General features: G+C 37.0%; 1 protein-coding gene across 1 annotated transcript in view; it reads right to left on the bottom strand.

Annotated features, from left to right (window-relative positions):
* LOC129745981 (facilitated trehalose transporter Tret1-like) overlaps positions 1-14,500 on the bottom strand; it is a 173,831-nt gene extending 159,331 nt beyond the window's left edge. Inside the window, exon 1 of the mRNA XM_055739395.1 lies at positions 14,086-14,500. The gene's annotated coding sequence lies outside the window, so the exon portion shown is untranslated. The remainder of the gene's footprint in view (positions 1-14,085) is intronic.
* Positions 14,501-27,037: the final 12,537 nt, after the last annotated feature.

The following is a 27,037-nucleotide window of genomic DNA, read 5'->3' as shown; positions in this document are numbered from 1 at the left end:
ACTTCGCTGTTTGGAGTATGTTGGAGGCCGAAGTTTGCTCTAAGAAACATGAAGGTGTTGAGGTCCTGAAGCGACATCTCGTGGCAGCCTGGGATAAAATACCATAAGAACACCTGCGGGCCTCATACGATGCGTTCCTCGACCGTCTGCGGCGAGTGGTTAAACTCTAGGGCGCACAAGTCGAATTTTACCAGTGAATTTTGAAAAAGTAATTTGTTTTCAAGAGAAATTGAATGAATTTGAAATACAAAGTTGTTGGATTCGAGACACCTCTCGTTTCTCTATCGGCTTCGTTTATTGCCTTCAGCTCAGCCGGTGTGGGCATCATTTGACCATCTGCGCTCTGGCTGACAGCAAAAGGATTTCTGTAGAAATACCCGAAATTGACGTGGCTCACTATGTACATATATAAAATTGAGCTTCCGGCAATCACCAGCACGGGTTTTCACTCAAGCATCAAGTAATCAAGTTTGAACTTACCCTGAAATAAGGTATTTTGCAGACTTACTGGAATATGGAATTTAAGGAATTAAGTAACGTTTTATTTTGCCGCTGGGATCGATTGATTTCCTGGCTGAGCGGGGAAAGGGAAGAGAGATTTCCATAGATTTTTTGTTCAGATTCATCAAAATTATGATAACTACTCAACAAACTAATAATGGCTTCAACGTAAAAATAGTTTTCTTTTGATTTTTTCTTAAATCAAATTCATTTCCTCATTTATAAGATAACCAAGGTTAAACCTTTCCCGGAAAGCCATCAAATAAAGTTCGTTCATTCACTTCCAGTTCGGGACAAACATTAGATGCACCATTGTGCATAACATGTTTTCGGAGAGACGAACTGGGACAGCGAGCGGTTGATTTACGGACACGTGTATGCCATCACTGAGCTTTCCGAGCCATTCATTCGTCCTCCGTCATCCTTCCTTTCATTCTATGCACTACAGCCGGCTTTGTGGCTACGAGTAAGGGAGACAGAGAGAAGGAGACGAGGAAAAAAAGATGAACCAGTGATAACGAGGCTTGATTAGATTGTTGCACTCTTTTGTTATCGCACTACTCCTATATGCAGCTCAAAGCCGGTGTGGAAGAGTTCACTTTAATAAATATTTGAATAAGCAATTGAGCAAACGAAGCAACGAAATTTCGTTTTGGTGGTTCTGTTTGGGACGGATTTTCATATAGAAGAGCACGTGATGGCGAGATGAAATGCAAATGTGGAAAGTTTGTTTTTTATTTTAATTTTTGAAAACATGAATTATTTTAGCTATGATTTAGATACTATATGTGAAAAGAGAACAATAAACAATTTATTGTTTATGTTCAAAGATTTGAAAAGAAATTTTAAAGTATTTTTTTTATTTTAATATACTTTTTAACTAAATGATACAAAGAGGTGAATGAATTATAAATTAAAAGTCTCTTTAAAAATCAATAAAACAAACAAACAACTAAATGATGCAATTTAAGCACAAATTTATAAGCAATTTAGCTATATCTAAGTATTTCACCCAACGAAGAAAATGGTAGATATTGAATAAGTTCATAAAGAAAAAAACCCGAAATTTCGTTTCCAATTTAGAAAGCAGTTGGTGGTTTTGATATTCAGAAGAAATAATTATAAATTGATAAAACATTTTTAGATATTTTTGTCTGTGAAATCTAGAAAATAGTATTTTGAATGTCAAAATGCAGATATTCAAGCAAGGATCAACTTTCTCGAAAACAGAGAGTAAATTATGCTTTTCCGAAAAAATGTTTCTAAGATTTGTTAACTTGCACTTTTCCCGTACGAAAAAATGTCTTGAATTTGGAACAAAAGTTCCGATGGTTAAAACATAAATCTTGTATCTAGATATGTTTATCACAAATTCAGAAACGTCTTGTGATGTATCAGATGTAAGTATTATTATTTTCTAGGAATAATGGGAAAATGGAATATTTTGTACTGAAAAATCAACACAATTCTTTTTTCTTCTGTGGGATCGAGCCTGATACAGGTTTTTATGTCAATTTATAAATTTTCTAAAGGAAATTTTCCGCTGAACAATTTTGTCGAAGACTGTAACTTCATAAAAAAGAATATATTTCAACAGATGTATGTTAAATAAAATGGTTTTATAAAATTTTGCACAACTTTGATTGTGACCTTAGGTGCCATTTTTGACTAAATCAGAGCCGGATTAAGCCATCGCGGGGCCCGGGGCAATTTTACTCGGGGGGCCCCTATGATTCGATTTATTTTTTTCAAATGATATCCCAGAGTTTCTTAAACATTTTAAACGTGTAAAAGAACTGGATATGAGCACAGTTTACTGTCTTCAAATAACCATGTTGTCTGCGTAGAAGATAGTTCCTGGTACCAACAAATAAAAATGGTTAATTGATTAAGTGCAAACATTGCGGAAGAATTTAGACAATTTTAAACAATGAAAGCTCTGATTTGAGCTGCAAAATGCTCAATTTTATTCTCTTTTTTTTTAAATACCCTTATCACCAACTAAAATTCTCAGGTTTAGAAAAATGATCGGATAGATATTTTAAATGATATTCATTTCATCATTGTCTGGTTTGTGATTCATCGAGAAATATTTACCTCATGACAATTGGGAAGTATCATGAAGATTTGAAACATTGAATACAAAATTCAAACAATAAACAAAACAATAAAATTCAAATTCCATAGATATACAGATATAAGAGTTTTTGGGGGACCTTTCGGAGATGAATAAGAGTCGACTGATCTCTTTGAGTGTCGGTTTATTACTCTCTAATATGTACAATGGGAAACCAGAATGGCGGTCAAGAACAAAGCGTGTTCTGTACGATAAAAGAACGATCGAGTGTCGTGTGTAGGTAGTGTGTGTGTGGTAACGATCGTTCGATCGTGTGATGTGTCGGATGATGATTGGTCGGATACATTATAGGGCAATTTGACAATTGTTGCCACAAGTTCAAGAAATCAAGACTAAAAATCAGATCAGATTAAGAACCACAACTCAGTGTCTCAAATCTGCATCATAATTTCAAACAAAGTTTTAAGAAACAAAATATGAATTAAATTTAAAAAAAAAGTGATTTGAAGTTTCAATCAGGGCCAATTTTATATCTTTGAAACACAAAAAAACGTTTTCATGAAATGTTTATGAAAATGATCAAATAAAAAAAATTGTTATCAAATTTTTATCCTAAATGTGACCAAAGTTTCATTCGATGCCCTTAAAGCCAAAGGGGTATAAGTGCAAAAATGATCGATTGAAAAAAAAAAATCTGATTAGAGATTAAATGCTTCAAACACAGAATCAGTTATCATTAAAAAAGTCAGATAAGGAATCCAAATTAGTTCACTACCTAAATCAAAGATCCTAAGTTCTCAAAATTCAGAAAATCCATGAAACTGGACGTCAGTAACTAGAGAAACAACACAAGACTTGAAAATCTCAATCAACAGCATCTGGAAAATATAAGAATAAGAACATATAAATATTCATGTTAAGAGTATCACTCTATGGTATTTGCATCTTAACTATGAGATAATTTTTTTAATAATTTGAGAATGATCATTTGGAAAATGATATGCTGAGTACAGGTATTTACTGAAGTAGATGATAAAATTTTGGTTAACTCAGTTGAAAATGTTTTAATACTTTTTTTTTTTTTTATTTGGTTGGATTTTAACTTCTTCAAGTCATTCATCCCTCGCAAATGTTTCAATACGAATTTCAAATCCAAGGCAGAAATTGGGATGGAAATTCAATAAAAAAAAACTCTGTACTGTTGACTGGTCCAATTTAAGCAATTACAGTTTTTTTTTAAGATTTCATTTGCAAAAATAGAAAAGAAAAAGTGTTTAGAATCTACAAACCCACGAAAATTTAAATAATAATGATCGAAAAGTGAATAGTTATAATAAAACCCGGTATTAACCCGGATACTGCCCGAGTAAGATTTGGAAATGCTTATCATAAAGTTTCTCTATTCTCTCTTAGCACTGTGAGTCAGTTTTGGCGAAATAAGCTACTATTTTAGTGCAGCAAGCATAACTTGAAAAGTTAACATAATAATAAACATTATTATTAAGCTAGACGTTTGTATGTAATGAAAATGAGAAGATGTTTTTCTTAATTTTTCCTGTTCTGCACAGAATACTCCGACTGACATGTTTCGATAAAAACAAAATTAAAATTTGAGGTGTTTTTGAAATTCAATACCAGAATTTTGATATTCTTAGCTCGCAAAATGCAGGAGAATTTCTTCACTGCTAACTCTAGGGGGGTCTTAACATGTTAAATGTTAAGTTGAATGTTAAAACTTTTTCCCTCGGGGGGCCCCCTGAGCCGGGGGGCCCGGGGCAATTGCCCCTTTTGCCCCCCCCTTAATCCGGCCTTGGACTAAATTCACGAGAGTTTTCCATGGTGTTAGATTCTGTATCATGTTTCTCAAGGTGTAAATCGATTTTATTCCAGTACCTATTTTAAAATTAATCACAGTTTGAGACATTTGGGTGAGTTTCGGTATTTTTCGATGAAATTTGTTTTTTAGTTAAGCCAATAATCAATATAGGTAGTATGATTAGACCACAAATTGCGCAAAGGTAATAATTGTAATTGTAATTGTTTCTTTGTTCAGTGACGATAACCTTTTTGTAAAATTACATTATCTCAGGTCAAGGAGATAAATTGCGCAAAGGCAATAAGAGATTCCTCAGTTTACAAAAATGAGCCAGAAAAGCTCTTCATTTATTATAAAAAAATGTGAAAAATGCAGCGCGCTTCAAGCCGTAAATAGAGTGCATCCCACTCACACTTATGCTTAAGATTATAATCATTCAGAATCTTGGTAGTTACGCGTGTATTTTATAATTTGTTCGTTTGATCGAAAAACGTTCTAGGAACAAAATGAATTTATGAATATGATATTTAATGAGAAAAAATTTGAAAAATATCATTGATTACGAGAAATAATCTTGCTTTATCATAAAAACTCTTTTTACTCATTGAACACTTTTCTGTCATGTAAAATTATCTTTTATTTCTACCACAGAAGCAGAATCTTTGCAAAATCATTTTATTTACACTATTTTACACAAGTTCATCTGCAGAAATATATTTGAATCTAGAGGAAGAATGACCAAGATGGTTAAAATCCTCTATAAATCCTAATTTCAATCTGATTTATTTAAACCTTTTCACGGGTAGGCATCTCGAATAATTTGATCTCTTTAGTCCTTTTCACAACGCTGTCAAATCAAAAGTGTGCATATCCAAACTCTAGAAAGATTCATGTTTAGAGAATCACTCAAAGAAATTTGCAATTAAACTATGAGAATATTTTTACGATGAAAATAATTTGAAAATTATTAATGATATACTGAACTCAGGATGATTACTTATGTACAGGACCAATTTAAAATTAAAGTAGCTCTAAGTTAGCGTTGCCATCCGTCCCGCAAAAGCGGAACATGTCGTGCTCTTTTAGAATATGTCCCTCCGTCCCGTTTTTTTCTTAAAATGTTCCGCTTTTTCCTGAAAAATCTTTTGTGGTAGACTCAATCTTCTCCAATTCTACCACATCAAAATAGTTGGTCCGTGATGGATGAAAACGTCTCTTATAAAATCTCTACTCGATCATTTTCAACTCCTGTCGTTTTTTTCTAATTTTCTTTCATCAATTTTTGATTTTAAAAACAGGGAATGTTCTTACTTAAAAAACATGATATTCATCGATAAGGCTGTTAAAATTAAATAGGCAACACTTTTATGAAGTTTCACTGCCTTACACAGGAAAAACTTTAATTTAAACTCAATTTAAATTCATTGGGTCAACACAAAAAATCATTCAAATAGGATAATGTTTTTTTTTAATTAGCAGCATTTTTTCCAAAGTTTATATTTATAAAACAAGATTAAATCACTCGTTTAGTTCTTTGCATTTAAGGTTGCCAGAAAATTTTCCAGACATATCCTTTCCGGACGAACCCGGGTAATTTTATTTTAAAACCGGGCAAAATCCTAGCATCTGATTAGAAATTTTCAACCCAAAATTCGGCCAATATCAACAAATTTGTACGTCTCTGTGGTCGAGTGGTGAGCGTGGTAAGACGGTAATTGCTGGTCCACTGATGGCATGGGTTCGATTCCCATCTTGGTATGGGTGTTAAATGTTGATCTTCAGTTGTCCACATCATTTATTCAGTCTGTAAAGCCCAAATCGGCTAAGACATTGTATGTCTTTTAATAAACATTTGGTCTAAACCACGGAATTATTAAATATAAATAAAAAAGAATACACTTGAAAATATTGTTTTACATCAAAACACATCCAGATATAAATCGTAGATGAGGCTTCCGAAAAACACTTCATTATTATTTAGATTAAACATGTTCAAAAAATAAACGTTTCATAATAACTCAATTTAAGTTTTTTTTTGTTCAATTTAAGAAATCAAGTGAATTTTTTCTACAAAATACGGGCAACCGGGCCGAACCGAACTGTTTCTTAATTTTGTGGCAAACATCCGGGCAAGTCCGGGTAAAACCGGGCAATCTTGCAAACTTATCTCAGCATCACCAAAACAACCTGGTTCTGATAATCGTTCTTTGAGCACATTCTGTCGAAGTTAAAAGTTTTGATTGAAGAAAATATTCTTTAAGTTGATGTTTCCAGATGTTTCTCCGGAATCCTACCGGAATCCCTTGAAAGCAAAACTTATGGAAAAACTCAAATTCCGGATGAAAAAGAACAGGACTACCGAGCGAAAAAAAATATTTTCAATCAAACGAAGAGTGAATGGACGAGTTAAATTAAATAAATTTGCTAGATGATCAAAACGGCTGCCTAGCAAAATAAATACTTTGTTCAATTTTCGGATTCAAAATCACTCTGAACCAAGGTTTCCGAATAAAAATTCTGTGTTTTGGCGAAAAACATTTTGACTTTCTTTGATTTTACCCAAAATGTCTGTTATGGTTTTCTGCGACTTTATTGCCTTAAGTTTGATTTAAAATTTATGGAAAATTGGATATTTTTTCTTTTTATTTGAGCAAAATCAATTATCCTTATTTTCGATTTTTTTCAAACTAAACATAGAAATCCAATATGTATATTGACATCAAAAATTAAAATACGTATAAAATCAGTGAAGTTTCCCAAAGTTCTGGTTTTTTGTGACACAGATTCTGTGATGAAAATTTCCTCAAAACTCTGTGAAACTTCAGATTTTATGGTGATTTCGACAACCTTGCTTTGAACTACAACATTTTCGACTAAGTGTTAACAATTTTAGCCGAAGAAACATATACTTATGTATAGGAATGGTCGTAAAAATTTGGTTTATAAGAATTTCTAAAATGTCAGGCTTTTTTCGTGAAATGTCCCATTTCGTGAAAATGACGGTGTTTTTTGGTTTAGATTCCTTCGCAATAAAAAAAAAAGTTCGCGGTCCTTAATGTGTTAAGGCCGAACAACAATTAAAATCGAAAGTTGAACAATGATGTGGCATAAATTAAGGGGCTAGATTTTTTGATATTTTAACTTCAAAAAAATAAATTTTGCCTTCATTCCATTCCTTAGGTTCTCGCACTACTCCCCTTTATTTTTTTTCTTCAAACTTTACCTTTTGATAGGGTTTCTAGCCTTTTGGCCTAGACTGGCTTACTTTTGGAAAAAGTCCCTATTTTTTAAATATCAAAAATTTATATCAAAATGTTGTAACAATACATTTACCAAGGAAAAAAGTTTATTTGGCACATGAATCAACTTGTTATTTCTAAACGCTTTGATTTCATCAGGGTGTTTCTTGGCGAGCTTTAAAAAAATAGATATTTCAAGATTTTTAAATAACATTTTTACTAACATTTGAAATTTTCAAAAACAAACCAAGTTTTTCCCAATTTGAAACTCAATTTATTGGTTTCTAATCACCGAAAAAGTTTTGAGATATTTAAAGCTTGAACTTAGTTGTTGATGATTATGTGGAAGAATTTCATGTTGATCAATGTTACCCCGTTTTATAGCACTATTTTGTTCCTTAATGAAGATTCGTGAAGAACTAACGACATGTTCTATTATTACCAAAAACTATAAATATCTAATCAAATTTCATTGTCTGTGATCGGGAAGTCAAAATTTTGACTCAACTTTAAACTAAGATCAAAACCAGAAAAACTTATCTCAGGTCCAGAGTTTCGGTACCTGTTTCTTTATATTTTCTCGTTTTTAAAAAATAGAAAAACGTGAACATTTAATTAAATTATTAAATGCTAATGGTAGATACGCTTAATTTCATCTGTTTCACACGGTTTTCAATCGAAATCGAGCTTATTTATAAGCTAGTGGTTTTGAATTCTGTAACCAGTTTAGAAAGCGTTACATTTATTTTGATAAAACTTTGACGCACGAGCTAAACTTAACTATAAAACAAATGAAGAAAGAAAATTTAATGAGAAAGTATTTGATGATATAATTTAATATTCTATTTTAAATATTTCAATTTTAATTCGTAATACGTATCCGTTACCAATGATGATTACAAAATGCTGAAAAAAAAATCAAAAATAAATCAATAACAAAATTATCGAATGACGAAAATCATAACTTTACATATTTGAAAAAGTTCGGAGTCAGATACAAAAACAAAAAATGCAATTGAACAGCACTGATGTAAAGTTGAGAATAAAAAATTTGATTCAATTTGAAAAGTTTATCTCTTTTGGAACTTTGATTTAATTAAAAAACGCTGGTCAACTTTAACAACACCTAAATAGGAAAAATTCAAAAACCAATAGATTGCTAAAATTATTTGTTGTATGTATATGCAATTTCAGTCATTTTTTTGCAAGTTTGTATTTGCTCCAATCATTCGGGTTAAAATGGTTGAGTATTATAAACTTCCGTTTAATCCTTTTCTTACATTTTTCAAATTACAATTCCACCTTTACTTAAAACAAAGCTTAGGACATGAAAAGGATTTGATCTGAAGCTTAGTTCTTTTAGAAATCGGACACTTTCTTCCGCTAATAGCTTATTTTCTAGTAATCGGAGATTCAAATTTTTACAGCATTTTGCTGCCTGTAAAAAGTACATACTATCAGACCTATTTTTTTATCCAAAATTTTTAATTTTCGCGTTTCTGCGATATATACGATGCAAAATAAGAGGAAAAAATATTTTTCACAGTTTCCTTCAAAATTCATCATTTTTAAATTGATAGCTAACAACACAGTTGATTATTCAAAGAATTACGGTGTGTGAGTTATGGAAAAGTACGCAAACGCTGTTAAAAATATCCACAAAGTTCAAATCAAGCATTGGAGTGAAGCACATAATCGGCAGCTATGGTTAAGGGTCATCAGGGAAGTCACGTCTCATACCAGCATTTCCAATATTGAATAAGGGATAAACTAAGTGTAGATTGCAAATGTAAAAAAAAAATTACTCCGATAACCCGAAAGTGTTGCCTAGTTAAGAGCAGTGCTGCAATTTTCTGAAAGCACAAAATGAGAATGACTTTGAATTTCTATCAGTGTAGAAAGCTCAAGCTGACATGAATGGAGCCGAGACGTCAACAAATTCAAAAGCTTCTGATCGGCTCAGTCATTCTCATGCTTTCGTCAAGCTTTGTCGATATAGCTGTCAGTCAGTTGAAAGCTCATTCGTGAACCAGGACAAACTTGTTTCGCTCGGCTGCTACGATAGCGATTTTCGCTCTTTGTATTCGATCAGTGAATGCAGCTTTGGCATTCAATCAGTGTCAGCAAAAGTTGCTGATACTTTCGGTAGACATTTGTTTTTGCCATTTTTGCAATTGGAATTTGAAATGAAAACACGATTTGTAAACCGCTATAACTAAGCGGTTTTTCAGATGAGGGACGGGTGGCTTCGTAGGTTAGAAATTTTTTACTGACGTAGAATTTACTAAAACTTTCTTAAGGGAAGTATTTTAGCGACAATGACATGAATGACAAAATATATTGTCTATTTTTATGACGAATTATCTGCACATAGTGTTTTTTACTATTTTTCTTTTTGGTTTTGCTCAGATCATCTTTGTGATAAATAAAATGACTACCTCATGAATTAATCAATTTTATTGCATTCGGATTATTTTACTAGCAAATCCATAAGTATTCCATGTACTAACCTGCAATCGTAATTGGTTTTGACAAGTTTTAGGATGAAAATTTAAAAACAAAATGTTGAGAAGTTCAACAAATTTCAATATAAAAAAGTGACATTGCATGCAAGTGACCGACTACTCAAATAAAAACGCAATTTTGAAAGGTTTTTTCATAATTAATTTCATCGTTGATTGTTGTAAACATAGTTTCTTCCGCAAGCCTAGCGAATCGATTCGCCCAAACTTTGTCACCATTCGACTAAACTTAATGATATTGAAATGAAGCTTTCATCACTATCAGCATTGTTTGCCTGAAACTGAAAATGAAGATTTGCTAATCTCATGAACCTGCAAAGAGCCTGAATGTATACTAACAATCGATGTCTCCGATTGGTGAATGAGTGTGCAGAATGCTTTCGGGATTGAGCTTTCTGTTCATTCTCGTATGAATCCAGTTGGAATTGAACTGACCGATACACTGCAATAAATTCAATTGAATATTGAAAGCTGACACTGAAAATTTGCAGCACTGGTTAAGAGTCATTGAAATCAAACCTCAAACAACAAGTTTTTGCTAGTTTCAGAGCTTGTAAGCTGTAGAGCCGGTACCGAGGCAATGAGACAGATGATTTCTGATGGAAGACAAAATTTATGAAAAAAAAACCATCTCTGGGTCGCAGTTTAAAAATAAAAAACCTTATTTCAAACATATTCCAGCGTTTGAATATTTTAACAAGTCTGCTCGTGGCGAGTTCGCTAGCATATAATTTACTTTGTTTTTTTATATTAAATAAAATGATTTGCAAAAGTTCTGCACCTGTGGAAAAGTACAACAATTTTTCAAACGAAAGCTTTGGTTTTCGCTGTTTTTAGAAGCCAAAAAAAAAGAGTAATCTTGTATGTACCATTCGCAAGCTACGATCTATACTAACCGATTATACATTATGTTCAATCTCTTGATGGTTTTGCTTCGTTAATGACAAATTTTTCCAGCTGAAATTCCTATAAAAAACGCTTATTAATGGCTCAAAAATAATCAATTTTTTTTAATTTCAAAACAGCTTTATCCACTGAGTTGCCCTCAGTTTCTTTAAAAAGAGAAGTATTGGACCGAAAACTAGCAGAAATTGAAGGAGGAGAATGCAGCCACCAATAATACAGATTAGACGAAGTATAAGCTGGAAAAACTGATCATTATCATGACTGAATAAAGTGAGCGCTGACCGATGGGAGATACCAAGAATTAAGTAGAAATTTTTCACACAAAAAACGATAAATATTTTTTTTTTATTAATTTTTTCATGAATTATCATAAAATTACCTTCATTTCATTCATAAAAAGTATTTCGATCAAAGGAATGGGTATTGAGATACACGCATTCGTAACTGTCCCATTTCTAAATGTACTAAGCTTTTTTTGTACGTATCCATTTGAAAATAGCTGATTTAAATTGTTTCGTTTTAAAACAAATTTATGATTCCACATTTCTTCTATTTAACATGCTTAGAAAACAAAGTAATTGCCTATAGATGTGCCAAGCAATTGCATCGCATTTGGACGCAACCCCTTTAGTTTGTTCTGAAAGAAAAAGCTCATATTTGAGAAAACGCCTGTAAAATGTTTTTATTCATACCATCCGAAGCAAATGCTTTAAGCGACTGTTCGATTTAGCTTAGCAAAAGCAATCGCTGTTTTTTTAAACCTCCATAATATTCTAACTAGTAAAGAACTGCGATCAACTCTTCGTTGAGACTAGAAAAAGCATACCTGATTTTGGAAAAGTCCGGTCCGGCCCGGATGCCCAAATTTATTTTTCACTTTAAGGAGTGTATCGAAAATTAACTATAAACATATTTGTTGTCACCTGTATGTAGCATCTTGATCTGGCAAGAGTGAACCACCGCTTAGTTTACGTTTGAAACATTCGTTTCGCCCAAAATGTCGCCAATTAAAAAAGAAGTTAAAATTCGTGTGTAGGACACTTGGATGCGAGAGAAGGGCATCTCGATCATCCACAAGTTCGGGGAACACTATACGTTCGATGATTTGCTAAGAAGAGGCAGAAAACCAGGACAATCTGACCCAAATCTGGATCGTAAGATAATCAACCTCATCAACCAGAATCGATCGATGTCCCTATGGGATTTGGCGAAAAAAAACTGGGACATCGATCGCAATGGTACATCGGATCGATCAAGAAGCGGAACAACCTGAAGACCTAAAGATAAAGATAAAGATAAAGACATACAAGAAGCAGAAAGTGTCCATACAAACGGCTGAACAAAAATCACGAGCCAAAACCAAAGCCCGGAAGCTGTATCATCGGATTTTGCAGAAACCAGATGCGTGCATTCTCATGGACAATGAAACTTATGTAAAAGAGGATTCCAGTTCTCTTCCTGGACCACAATTCTACACTGCAGCTATTGGGGAAAATGTGAGTGACCACGAGAAGTCGATTGAGGTGGAAAAATTTGACCAGAAAGTGCTTGTGTGGCAGGCAATCTGCTCCTGCGGAATGAACTCGGCGAGTTTCTTTACAAAAGGAGCAATAAATGCCGATATTTACCAAAAGGAGTTTTTGCAGAAAAGGTTGCTGCCACTATATAAGAAACATACGACTCCACCATTATTTTGGCTGGATTTGGCGTCAATCCAAAAAATCCACTCTTAAATGGTTTGAGGATAACGATGTAGATTTCGTTGAGAAAGATAATCACCCACCAAACTGCCCCCAGCTTCGCCCCAAAGAACGATATTGGGCTATCGTCAAAAGAGTTTTCAAGAAGGATGGTAAGGCCAACAGGACCATGGCGGTTTTCAAAAAAAGTTGGAATGCTGCGGCTAAGAAGTGTGATCAATCAGCTGTACAAAACCTGATGAAACGCGTCAAGTCGAAAGTCCGAGAATATTTTATACTTACTTTTTTACTTGTATTTCTTTATAAACTGCAAAATTAAGCTTTTCAAAACACTTCAGAACTTTTTCTTTGCTTGAATCATCGATAAAATCAATACAATGAAGAAAAAAGTGTTTAAAACTTATTTTCGATACAAGCCTTATTAGCCAAATCTAACAACAAAACAAAATGTGTTGTATTTATTTTTATTTATGCGGCCAAATTGAAATTTTTTTAGCAAGTTTGCATGGAAGAATTTTAGAAGCTTAAAATACGATTAAAATCAATGCCCGGATTTTGTCAGGTTTTAGATAAAATTGCTCAGACTTTTCCGGCCCGGATACATGCTGAAATAATTCAGGCAACCTTATACTAGAAGTGTTCTGGATTGCGGTATGAACTTTCAATTAATTCTGAAACCCAATTCAGCAATAAATTTTACATCGGAAGTCCGGACTTCCGACCTCCGACAAAGGAAAATAAAGTACAAGATTGTTGAAAGTCTGTGATCTTCTATCAGTCAACAAAGGACGTTTCTAAAAATGCACTATAGGTACATATATTTTCTGTATTGGAAATTTGATTACACGATGATAACGGATAGATTTTGATAATTTTCTCAAAAATATATTCCTGGCAGAGTTTTTTTTATTCTGCATTCGAAGGCGAGTTACCATTTACTTTCTTTACGTACCATCGAACATCGACAGTGACGCGTCTGACCCAAAAAAAATGAAATAAAATTACCGAGACCCTTGTTATCAGTTCGTATTTACACGCCCCAAATTGCACCCTGCTGGATTGTCTGGTTCTTGCCTATCGAGCTGCAATTTCATTTCCGATAAGCAACGATGTGTTTTTCTCTCTGCTTATTTTGGTTCGATTTGGTTGACCAGAAACAGCACTTTTCTTCCCTTCCAACTTTAGTACAACTTTCAAACAATCAATAACATTTGTCGATCGTACTCTGTGCTCATTTCTTTTCGTTTTATCAATTTGCTTAACCATGCTTTGCTGCTTGTGTTTTCGTACATTTTGATAGATCACGAATAGACATTTCACCTACTTTTTGCACACGAACGCCGCCTCTCCTCCGTCTCACATCTTACGTAAATAAACGGTCAACAAACTTGGAAGAATGGCACTGGTGATGAAGCACTGACTGGTTATCCGGATGACCGAATTTTAACCTTCCCAAGTATGGCACTACCGATGTACTAAACTATTCTTCCGATACGCGACATATGGCTAGGTTTTCTATACTATCTATCACCACTCCTGTAAACTACACGCACTAGAAGTCTTCATTTCATTGCAACTAATACAAGATGTTCACAGCTAAATTCTACAAATCTAAATATTTTCGACAGCGTTTCGTTCTGTTTTGATTCACGCGAGAATGCACCACGGCACTGACTGTCAAAAATTTGTGCATTTCCAAACGTTTGACAGCTCGCACAAAATTCGTAAAAACGCTAATAAACCACGGTGAGTTCTTCTTAGTAACACGCTGCCTGTTACCACTCAGAATCAATCTTCCGAAGTGATCGCTAATGCTTCGGTGATTTCAACTATTTCATTACAGCTTTTACCGATAATCGTCCCACAGTAGTTCCCTAATGTTTTTCAATCAACTAATGTTTACGCCGCAAATCACATTGAGAACACGTCAATTCCAATCCGAAGGCGTGTACCCGAAACGTGACACTCTCGCAACGGTTTTGTGTTGGTCGTAATTCAACACCCTCAACCGGCACGACACGATATTTCCATCAGCTGTTTGGGAGTTCTCAGTTTCTGCTCCGGTAGGTCTCCTCAAAGTGCGTCGATTGATTCGCCTGTCGGAAAATTAACTGGCGTATCGAAACGAACAAACCTTCGACAAGAATGGAGGAATCGATAAGCGATTTGAAAACCGTCGTTTGTCGTCGCCTGTTTCTGTTGTTCGGTCGGCAGGCAGCAGTCGAGTTTGAATTTGACAGTTTGTTTACTGCTGAGTGAAAATGCGTGAGCATGCGCCTTAGTAGCCGGTGGGATCTCATCGAAGTAGACGTGTTGTGGAGTAGTTCGATTGGGATTAGCTTAGGAAAATTTGGATTTTAGGTACACAATTTGCAATTGCTTGACAAATTGCTGAGCAACATTTGAGTTCAATTTTAGTTATTCAATTTTATTGTTGTACCATTTTTTTGTGTACCACTGAAAAATAAATTGTAATGAAAAAATAAACAAATATTAATTATTAGCATTGCAGTTAAACGAAGTCGAAAAGGCTGTTTTCGACAAAAATATGTATCATATATGAAGGGATTAATCACCGTTTGTTATTTACCTTATCGGCGAAAAGTGATGTCTTTTTTAGTAGGGACATCCTAAGATAATGAAATTTTATAGATGGAAGTTAGAAGAAATGAAAGATGGTGGAAATGAAGGGTAGAATTTATTTAGAAGCATTATCATCACATGGCTGGCAAATGGTTGATAATGTGCAACACGAGGCCCCATAGTGGTCATATCACAACTCCTATCTCAACTGCCCCGCGGTATCGGCTGGGATGCAAGCAGTGATTGAAATCCTCACCAATTTTCTCATCAGAGGCTCTCAAAATACACACTTTGAGGCCTCGCATAGTAATACAGGAGACGATACATATACATTCATTCAAACCTCCCCCCATGAGGAGGATCTGCTCTGAGAGACACTATTCGTTTGCTGCCCCGAACGAACTCTCTCAACGTTCGGTTGCTACATGATGCATGAAGAAGACGAGGCACACATACTCATATGCGTTATTGAATTTGAATGACTCAAGGCGATAGCTGTCGTTGAGGAGAACATTTTCAACCTCGCCGCAAAGGTTGAGGCAACAACGAGAACAACCAAACTTATTGCATTGCATAGCCCCGCAACGTATGGAGTAAGGAGGGGGGAGGAAAAAGAAACGAAAAAACTAGCTGCCTGCGTGCGGTTGCTGTGCAATAATAGCAATAGCAGAAAAACCTCGGATATTCGATCCAGGCACAAACGAGGAAACTCGGGTTTGCTGTGCCTTTTGAATTCGGTTCCCTCAAGAATGTAACAGGCAGAGATGCCAATATGCCAGATTTTTCAGGGATTTCCTGATTTTTCGAGGCTCCTGAACCTCGAAACAACCTCTGAAACAACCTGAAAAGCCATTGAATTTCCCTGATTTTTCAAAAAATGCCTGATTTTGCCTGATTTTTGCGAATGTGATGAAAAATGGGTAGTAAGGAACTAAATTAGGAACCATAACTAAAGTTAAAAAGCGAAAATGTGGCTGAATGAAACCAATCGAAAGATTCCCATTAATTCATATCTTAAAAAGAGAATGAAAAAGAATCTTTCGGCTTTGATTCAGTAGAAAAATGTAGAGTGATGACCAAAAAAAAAAAAAAAGGTCATCACTTTTAGAGGAATTTGCGTTACTTATGTAGCCTGATTTTTATTTCACCAGTTCCCTGATTTTTAAAAATATATGTTGGCAACCCTGGTAACAGGAGATGAGTGAGAGACATTCGTTTGGTTTTTTGGATTCGCTGCCTCGAATGTATATTGCTTCGTGAAGGCGGGCCATGTAGAGAGCGTATGCATCATCGGTTTTGTCGTTTTCGCTGCCTCAAAGCAACCTTTGCTTCCGAGTAAAGCGTTGAGCGAGAGAAGGTTGATCAATTCATTCTCAACCAAATACAACCACTGGATGCAAGTAACCTAAGCGGAGAACGGGTACCCAACCCCGATTACTTTGGTCGCATGCAGACTGAGAAGGTGGCCACACGCGTCTGTTCTGCAGGTCAGGGGTGGCGTGCAACAACAACCGAGCGTCTGTTCTCCAGGTCAAGGGCGGCTCAAACAGCGTCTGTCTCGCAGCGAGCAGCTGAATTCATGAATGCGGCTCCCGCTAGCTAAGTCCAGGATGGCAACCCCATCGCGGAATAGGGACCCAACAACCTACTGCTCCCGATTCATAAAATGACCGACCTGTAACTTTGGCGATGACTTTTAGCATGAAAACACGGAAATGATTTGGAACTTCGAACGTTTTAACCCTTGCCCAACAAGGCAAGTTGGCCCAACTTGCTTGAGAAGCTAGCCGTCTCAAGCTTGAAATTCTGGGACTGAGCGTTGGCCTAATACTGGAGAACACAAGACACAGTCCGGGCAAGTCTTGCTTTACTCTGACATACAAGGATAACATGCTACTCGGAAACTAGGAATTGGTTTCCTGTTAAGCCCGCAGGCCCATGCGGCCCTCATAAGATGGGAATCGATAAACTAAAGAATAATCGTAGCCAGATTTAGAACACGAGTTAGAAGCCTTACAATGGTCCCGTATTATGTGCCAACTGACGTTACCGATTTGCAGGAGAAAGAGCAGTTTTACAGTCAACTGAACAGCGTGGTTGAGAAAATTCTGAAGGATGACATTCAAATTCATTTGGGTGATTTCAACGCAATGATTGGCTCCAACAATCAGGACCTTGAGCGCTTCATGGGGTGCCATGGTTTATGACAGATGAGCGAAAACGAAGAATTTTTTTGTAGAATTTCGTGGCAACAACAACATGGTGATAGGTGGATAGATCTTCCCCTATCGACCAGCATATAAGGTCACTTAGGTATCTCGAGATGGCCGAACAGAAAATCAAATTGACCACATCTGCATCAGCCGAAAAAGGAAGGGGGAGCCTTCTTTATGTCCGCAACAAACGAAGCACAGGCATTGCATCTGACCATCACCTCGTCCTTGGCGAGATACGACTAAGAGTTGCGTGTGTCCAACGGCGCGATGAGAAAGTCAAGTGTCGATACGATGTCCGCCGGTTGAAGAATCGAGAGGTGAAAAGGGCATACGTTGAACAGCTTGAATCCCGAGCCTCGGAGCTGCTGACAGACGGAACAGTTGAAGAACAGTGGTGTGAAATCAAGAATGCCTTTATCACGACGAGACATGGTACTGTATGTCGGTAAAGTTTGTGGAAGGAGAAGTGAATGAATGTCGGCTGAAACATGGAGGATGGTCGATAATCGGAGAAAGGCGAAAGTCGGTATTAGGCAGGCATGTACCGGGTCAGCCAAAGCAGCCGCCCGCTTACGTTATGTGGAACTGGAAAAGACAGTTAAACGAGCTTGTAGACGAGACAAGAGAGCCTGGACAAACGTAGCCGAAGAGGGAGATAGAGCCGCCGCCAATGGAGATATCCGATTACTTTATGACATTTCTCGCCGCCTCATGACTAATGCAAGAATGCCGCTAAAAGACCGAGCAGGTCAGTTATTGACCGATCGAACAGATCAGCTCAAACGATGGACTGAGCACTTCGAACAACTCTTCCGAGTCACTTATAGCGATGGCCAACAGAACACGCAGCTCGAAGCGCCAACTGTAAGTCGCATAAATGGCGTCAACTCGGGAGCGCCCTCGCTGGCTGAAATAGAAGCGGCAATCAAGGACATGAAATCCAACAAAGCGCCTGGAATCGATCCCATTCTGCTGAAATGCTGAAAGCTGACCCTGCCTTGTCAGCACAAATGTTGCACCTCTTTTTGCTGACATTTGGGATACTGCAACATTCCTGGCCGACTGGATGCAGGGTATCCTCGTAAAGGTCCCGAAGAAAGGAGACCTGACATGTACAACTCTCAAAGTACTCTGCAAAGTGATCCTGAACAGAATCCAGGAGAAAATCGACGCTACACTCTGACGGCAACAAGCTGGATTGATCCGGGCGATCATGTTTGGACCACATCACAACGCTACGAGTCATACTGGAACAAATCAACGAATTCTAGGACTCTCTTCTGCTGGTGTTCGTTGATTTCGAAAAAGCATTCGATCGACTTAACCATGAAAACATCTGGGCTGCTCTAAGGAGAAGAGGAGTACCAGAGAAACTAGTCCATCTCATCGGAACACAATACGAGGCATTTTCGTACAAGGTCTTGCACGACGGTGTCTTGTCCGACCCAATCCCAGTAACTGCTGGAGTGAGACAGGGATGTATCTTATCACCGCTACTTTTTGCGTTTGCTCACGCCAGATCTCTCTTCGAACTAAGATCCGAATCTTCAACTCAAACTTCAAATCCGTGTTGTTGTACGGGTGTGAAACATATGTGGTGACGACGCGAAAACTACAAGTTTTTGGGAATCGCTGCCTGCGGAATATCATCCGCCCTTGGTGGCCTAGCAACTGGATCTCAAATGAGGAACTGCATCGCCGGTGTCATCAAAGGGCGCTAGAAATCGAGATTCGGGAACGTAAGTGGAGATGGATTGAGCGCTGGCTGCGAAGAGATGAAAACGAGATTTGCAGAGAGGCGCTTGAATGGAATCCAGAAGGACATCGAAGAAGAGACAGACCCAGAAACTCAAGGCGTCGAAGCCTAGCCACCGAAATACGAACTGTCGACGAGAATCTTGAGTGGGACCAAGTGAAGACGATGGCTTCGGATCGTGAACAGTGGAGGTCTTTTACCACGGCTCTATGCACTGGAAGATCGGCACGGGAACCTTAAGTAAGTTAGTAAATAATTTACGGATAAACAGGACTCAAAAAAGGACATTCATCTACAAATAAGAAAATTGCGCCTTTAAGAATGCACTGTAAATAGGGTAGTAGACAAACATTCAGAATTATTTTTGTCTTGAACTTATAGACTGTGAAATTAAAACTAATGAGGCAAAAACAAATGGAACATTAATCATTAGATTTTGCATGGTTTTGGTCAAAGCATAAACCTTCTTGATTAAATGATTTAGCCCAGGGGGTGGCAATCTGGTTCTTCTTGCAAACAAGAATCTTTTTTCTTTTTTTTTCTATCCATCGGGAGAAACGTTTATGGTGTTTTCCGCTCAAAGCAGTACAGATTTCAAAAAGTCAAAATTTCAACCAATGAGGAACCAGAATGATTGTTGTGTGCAATCATTCATAATTCTCTAGGATTTGACATCTAGTCCGGTTTCTTGACAGCAAAATGTCAGGTTTGTTATGGGCCCACAAAATCGTGGGCCCGTAATTTTGATGGTTGTCAAAATCAATGACAAAGGATAGAGATTTCATCCCCCTGATTTAGCCTCCTTTAATAAAGGATCAAGTCTCCTTTAACTTTCAAAATATCACTATTTTTTATTCCCACGAAAACACTTCTAGTTCATTTAGAGCAAGTTCACTAGTGTTGGGAAAAGTGTCTACCACTGTAATTTTGAAAATTTTACCATGCAAACATGTTTTCAAGATCTTTGGGCGTCGTATTTTTTTACAGCGCTGTTTCTATTTCAGCCGTATGTGATAGAAATATTGCTATTTACTACAACACATGTTGTTAAAAAAATTGAAGGCCACAAATCTTGAAAAAAATTTTGCATGGCAAAATTTTCAAAATGTGCAAAAAGTGACAAAATTTCTACCACTTTTTCCCAACACCAGTGAACTTGCTGTTACGGATACATGTATCGCTCTAACTTTTGCAGCATAACAACGTGAAATAACACCTTGTCAGAAAATGCAATAGACATCGATCTGCATTTTACAAAAAGGTTTGATGGAGACAAAGAAAAGGTATTAAGTATTCCCATTTTCCCAATCAGTGGATAGAAATTTAGAAGAAATTAAGAGCAAGTAAAATTGGAATAGAAGCATTTTCATCCCATGTCATCAATTTGTTCCTCATGGAGAATGATTTCATTTTCATAATCTTCAAATGTTTTTTTTTCTAAAAGAACATAACTTTCACCGATAAGACCGATAAATTGAATAAATATTCTATTCTTGCACTGTTGAATTTTAAGCAAATATTTTCATTTTTTTTATCAAACTGAAGAATTTTCAATCAACCCTTCAATTGGGAATGAAGAAATGAATTTTCAATAATACCTGAGTAACCAAAAGTTCCATAAAACAGGCTCTTTAAAACTTATTCAGCTTTGTTTTACGAATGAATAGCATTCTACTCAGCCTTGATTTTAAGTTCTTATCGATTCTTCCAAAGTCCATAGTTGATGCTGAGTAGAAGGCAATTCATACTTTACACGAGACCCCGAAAAAAAGATGAATAAAAAAGAATCATCTTTTCCTTGCTTTGGATTATTATACCTATTTATTTTATTTTAATGTTGCTTTAAATGTGACTGAGTTTTACACTTACTTGAAAAAAACTGGCATGGGAGGGATTTTGTGTTTTAAGTTGTTTTTTGTGATTCATTTTTGTTGAAAACGCAGGTTTCAGTGCTGGAATAGAGTTAATCTTTATTCCTTTTGTTTGTCAAGTCCTTAAATAACTACTTATAACATAAGCGATAGCTATTTACATTATTCACTGAAGTGATATCCTCACTTATTAGTTTTCTCATTTTCGTGTGATATTCTGAGCTAACCACTCAGAATATCTGGCAACACTGGTGAGTTACCACGAACCGAAATTGAGTTGTTTGGCTTCACAGTGTGAGGATGTAAACATTTGTACCGTGTACATCATCACCAGCTGTCATCAGCAATCATCAATGACCAATCGCTATTGTTCTCAATAGACGAATTGACCAAAACAAACAGAACCAAAACAAACTGTTTTGGTTCGTCTACGTTGCAGCAGAACCATCTGTTGCCGGAATACTTCTCCCGAAAACCGTGAGTTCAACAATTCTCTTACTGTCTATTTCTATCTATCTCCGGGTGCAGAAGGTTTCCCAGCTTCGGCTGTAATAATAACGTCGTAATGAAAAAAAAAAGGAAAATCAGATTATAAATGAAGAGATGTGTTATTTTTTTGTTTCGATTTGTTAAATATGAATATTGTTTAAATTTGAAAACAATGTGAAATATATATTAGATTTATGTCATCTTTCCATTTTGATTGAAACAGCTGATTTATTTGTGGGTTTAATTGAGGCTGGATCATTCGGCCGAAAGTCATGAGGCCGAAAGCCATTCGGCCGATGGACGTTATGCCGAATGGGCTATCTGGCCAAATAGGCCACTAGGCCGAATGGGTTATTCGGCCGATGGTTATCAAGTTGAAGGCTGTTTGGCCGAAAGGATATTCGGCCGAATGGTCATACGGCCCAATGGTTATTAAGTCGAACGGTTATCAGGCCGAATGGTCACTAGGCCAAATTGTCATTAGATCGAATGGTCGTAAGGCCGAATGGTCGAATCCAGACTTGCATCCATTCGGCCTGATAACCATTCGGCCTTATGACTACTATTCGGCCTAACGACCATTTGGCCTAACTACTGATCGGCCTAACATGCAAAAAAGTGATAATATGTCTTATATGACTAGCATAAATTCGGTCGAACGACCATTCAGCCTAACAACCATTTGGCTTAGTGGTCATTCGGCCTAACGACCTTCTAGCATCCATTCGGCCTTACGACCATTCGGCCTAGTGACCATTCGGTCTAGTGAGCATTCGGCCTAATGACTATTCGGCCTCACGACCTGTCGGCCAACATCCATTCGCCCTTACGACCTTTCGGCCTTACGACCATTTGGCCTAACGGCTATTCGGCCTATTGATCATTCGTCCAAACATCTATTCAGCCAAATAACCTTATCCTATTCGGCCGATTATCCTATTCGGCCCAATATCCGTCAGTCTTTTATTCCATTCGGCCTAGCGACCTTCAGCTCAACATCTTTCGGCCTCTCGGCCTTCGGCCGAATGTCCTACTCCCGGTTTGATTCGTTGTTGGTATATTCGTAGCTCGGTTTTTCAGTTATTCACTCTTGTGCAAAATCTTAACGCTTACGTTTGCATCGAAGTTCTATAGAAGATCTTATGGAACCAAAAAGTTCTTATCAACTTCTGTATGGAACCAAAAAGTTCGTATGAAGTTCGTAACGAACCACAATAGGTCAAATTGAATCCTGGATTTTTTTAAGGTGCAAGAACGCACAAAAATGTTCTATTCTAATTGTTTAGACTTTTTATGTTCGTCGAGATGTCCAATTCAAGCACTTGTTTTCATTTCTCTCGATGATCTTTTATTCAGCCAATTGTGAACTTTAAAAGCATAAGATTAAGTATCTATGCGACTCTTGGTTACTTGGGTTGACGCCATAAAATCTGCTCCTAACTTTATCATCAGGATTTCTAGAAAATGTGTAATATGATTATATAAGAACTCACAAGCACACAAACCATGGAATATTTTAATTTGTGTAAAAACTATTTTCGTTTGACAGAGATTATTTTACCTACATTAAAAAAATCTATGTCTATTATCATGCTGCTTCGTTGCTTTAATAACCTTGAGCTGGGCGGGACATCAAAGCTCCTCTTTGAAGGTTAAAAATTTCCGACCAAGTGTTTCCGCCAAACACTTTGCTAAGTTCAAACATCAACTAATTTTTATTCGTGTTGGAATTCTTATTCCAGAAATGCGTGTTAGGTGTTATGTAAACTTCGAGATTAATCGTCTTGTTCCCGCTCGAAACTGACCCACGGCAGCATAAAACGACGTAAACATTAAGCGTGCTGTCAATATAATCAGTACATTTGATCCCCGCGTGAAAGTTTCGACGAAATATTTGAAATTTATTGGTTGATAAAGCATTTGTAACCCCATGACATTTGAGAAGCTGCCGTTTTTTCATTGTCTACGGATGCTGTGCTATCAGCCAATTTCTTAGAATGTGCATGATAGATCATTCGTTATACGCCCCTGAAATTAGTTTTAGCTCGTTTAACTCAAACGTTATTAGTTGCGAATGTTTGTAAGTTTTTTTTTCAACAGAGACATTTTTGATAAAGAAAAATTCCTCCATTTATCAAGCTTAAAAAGTTAATTTTAGAAGTTCAAAATAATAATAACTTCATGTTCAAATAAACTGACAAGGGAATGTTGGGAAATGGATAATTTCATGGATAAATAATGAAAACTGAAAAATCAGAAAAATAAGGAGTTCCAAGTTTTGTTGTTAATTTTGAAAGAACAAAACGAATTCAAAGTTAGTTAATATTTCGCATAAAAAGTTGCTACTTCGAATCATTTTTCAAACTTTTTTAAGTTGATTAACAATTCATGATCGATTCATAAAACAGGATTTTAATCAAAAAAATTAATGTAAAGTTTTTACATTTTCAATAGCAGGTACAAAAGTTTTAAATTACAAGCTTTAAGTATTCTGTTACTTTTGATTGAAATATTGAACAGAAGGTTGAATTAATGTTTTTCTTATTGAAAATTTATATTCAAGGGCTTATTTGTCAAGCACACAATAATTCAGAATGAATTAACAAAGACAAAACTGTTAAAATTATTTCTAAAATTTCAAAAGTTTGACTAAAAAAATCGGCAAGTTAATTAAAGAATTGATAGAAAAACTGCACTTTTTTATTCGATTAATTTATTTGAAAATTTAAACAAAATATGAAAATAAAAAAATAATTGTTTTTAAATATTTAAGAATTATTTTTAATAAACACGTTTCACCATAAGCTTTTACATAATTTAATTGATGACTCATTGGTGTTTTTTAATGATTGATTCGGTAGATTTAACGTCCTTAACACGATTTTTTTATCTCACTTTTAGTTTTGGTGATAAAGAAATTTAAAAAGTATCAGTTTTATGTAAAATCAAACATTGTTAACTGTTTAACCAACAAACCTACATATATGAAAAAAAAATCTGATTCTGATTCTGTTTATCATGCTTCATCAAATTAAGGAATAATATTATGATGAAAATGATGCATGATCTAAAAAAATCAACAATTTAACAAAAATGGAAAGATATCATTACAAGTAAATTCTGGCATTACTGAAGAAAGTGAAAAAAAAACTTGATTTCATTTATCATATTTGTTGTAACCTGCAAAAAAATACATGCATGCTTCAAAAATATATAAAATTCAGTTTGTTTTAAATCTTCTTTAAAGTTTGATAAATGAAAAAAAAAAGTAAAAAAAAAACATACAACTTCCATAAGTTTTTTCGCAGAACACAAAATTTATTGAGGTTTTGAGGAAAGTTTATTTTTTTATTTATTTACATAGTATTCCGTCTCACGACATAACTTGACGAACATAATTCCTAAAATTCACTCGGTTCATAGCAACCGTTCTCCAATTTCTTGGGCACCCCACGTTCGCCAGATCACGCTCCACTTGGCCTCGCTCGTTGCGCCCCCTCTCGTCTTGTTCCTACCGGATTCGTAGCGAACACCTGTTTTGCAGGACAGTCGTCCGGCATTCTCGCAACATGTCCCGCCCAGCGTATCCGGCCAGTTGGGCTTGTGATATAGCTCAGTTGGCAAGTCAGTTGCTTCCTGAGCCGATGTCCGTGAGTTCGAGCCCAAGAGTAAACATCGATAACAGTTGTACCGGATAAGTTTTTCAATGACTTGTTCGCCAACTTCATCGTTGATATAAGTCGCGAATGACATAAAGATGTTAAAACGACTATAATCGAAACAAAAAAAAAAAAAAGTATCCGGCCAGCCTTAACCACCTTCTGGATACTGGGTTCGCCGTAGAGTCGCGCGAGCTCATGGTTCATCCTTCGCCTCCACACTCCGTTCTCCTGTACGCCGCCAAAGATGGTTCTTAACACTCGTCGCTCGAATACTCCGAGTGTACGCAGGTCCTCCTCGAGCAATATAAATGTCTCATGCCCGTAGAGAACAACCGGTCTAATGAGCGTCATATACAGGTTACACTTCGTGCGAGGGCTAAGTCTTCTCGACCGCAGTTGCTTGTGGAGTCCATAGTAGTGCACGACTTCCGCTAATAATTCGCCTCCGGATCTCACGGCTGGTGTCATTGTCTGCGGTCACCAGTGAGCCGAGATGACAAAGTCTTCGACTATCTCCAGCTCGTCGCCGTCGATCATGACCTTGTTATTACTGGACAAGCGGGTTCGGTCGGTCTCGGATCCGCAGGCCAGCATGTACTTCGTCTTGGACGTATTAATCATCAACCCAATCCTTCCTGCTTCGCGTTTCAGTTTGCGGTAGATCTCCTCCACCGCCGCAGATGATCTGCCGACTATGTCAATGTCATCGGCAAAGCAGATAAGTTGACTGGATCTGTTGAAAATCGTGCCCCGCATTTCGCCCACCGCTCGTCGAATAACACCTTCTAGCGCCACATTGAACACCATGCAGGATAGACCATCACCTTGTCGAAGCCCCCTGCGCGATTCGAATGAACTCGACAATTCACCCGAGATCCGCACACAGCACTGCGTTCCATCCATCGTCGCCTTGATCAGTCTGATCAGCTTCCCGGAAAAGCCGTTCTCGTTCATGATTTTCCATAGCTCGTTACGGTCGATCGTATGCGGCTTTGAAGTCGATGAACAGATGGTGCGTAGGGACTTGGTGTTCCCGGCATTTTTGGAGGATTTGCCGTAATGTGAATATCTGGTCCGTCGTTGACCGTCCCTCCATGAAGCCGGCCTGATGACTTCCCACGAATCTGATTGCTTGTGGCGTTAGGCGGCGGAGTAGGATTCGGGACAACACTTTGTAGGCGGCATTGAGGACAGTGATCGGTCGGTAGTTCTCACAGTCCAATTTGTCGCCTTCTTGTAGATGGGGCATATTACCCCTTCCTTCCACTCCTCCGGTAGCTGTTCTATGTCCTAGATCCGGACTATCAACCGGTGTAGGCAATCGGCCAACCTGTCCGGGCCCATTTTGATGAGTTCAGCTGCGATGCCATCCTTCCCAGCCGACTTGTTCCTATTCAGCTGGCGAATGGCTTCCTTAACTTCACTCATCGTTGGGAGTGGCTCCTCTTCGTCGTTGGCTACGCCAGCGATGTACCTTTCCCCACCGTCTTGATCTCCTGCATGTGCGCCGTTCAGGTGTTCATCGAAGTGCTGCTTCCACATTTTGATCACCTCACGATTGTCCGTCAGGATACTCCCGTCCTTATCCCGGCACATTTCGGCTTGCGGCACGAAGCCTTTGCGGGATGCGTTGAGTTTCTGATAGAACTTTCGTGTTTCTTGGGAACGATGCAGCTGCTCCAGCTCCTCGAGCTCCTCC

Source organism: Uranotaenia lowii, chromosome 2 (genome assembly GCF_029784155.1).
Source record: "Uranotaenia lowii strain MFRU-FL chromosome 2, ASM2978415v1, whole genome shotgun sequence".
NCBI lineage: Eukaryota > Metazoa > Arthropoda > Insecta > Diptera > Culicidae > Uranotaenia > Uranotaenia lowii.
Note: the sequence above shows the minus strand (reverse complement) of the source record. Positions and strands in the feature narration are given on the sequence as shown.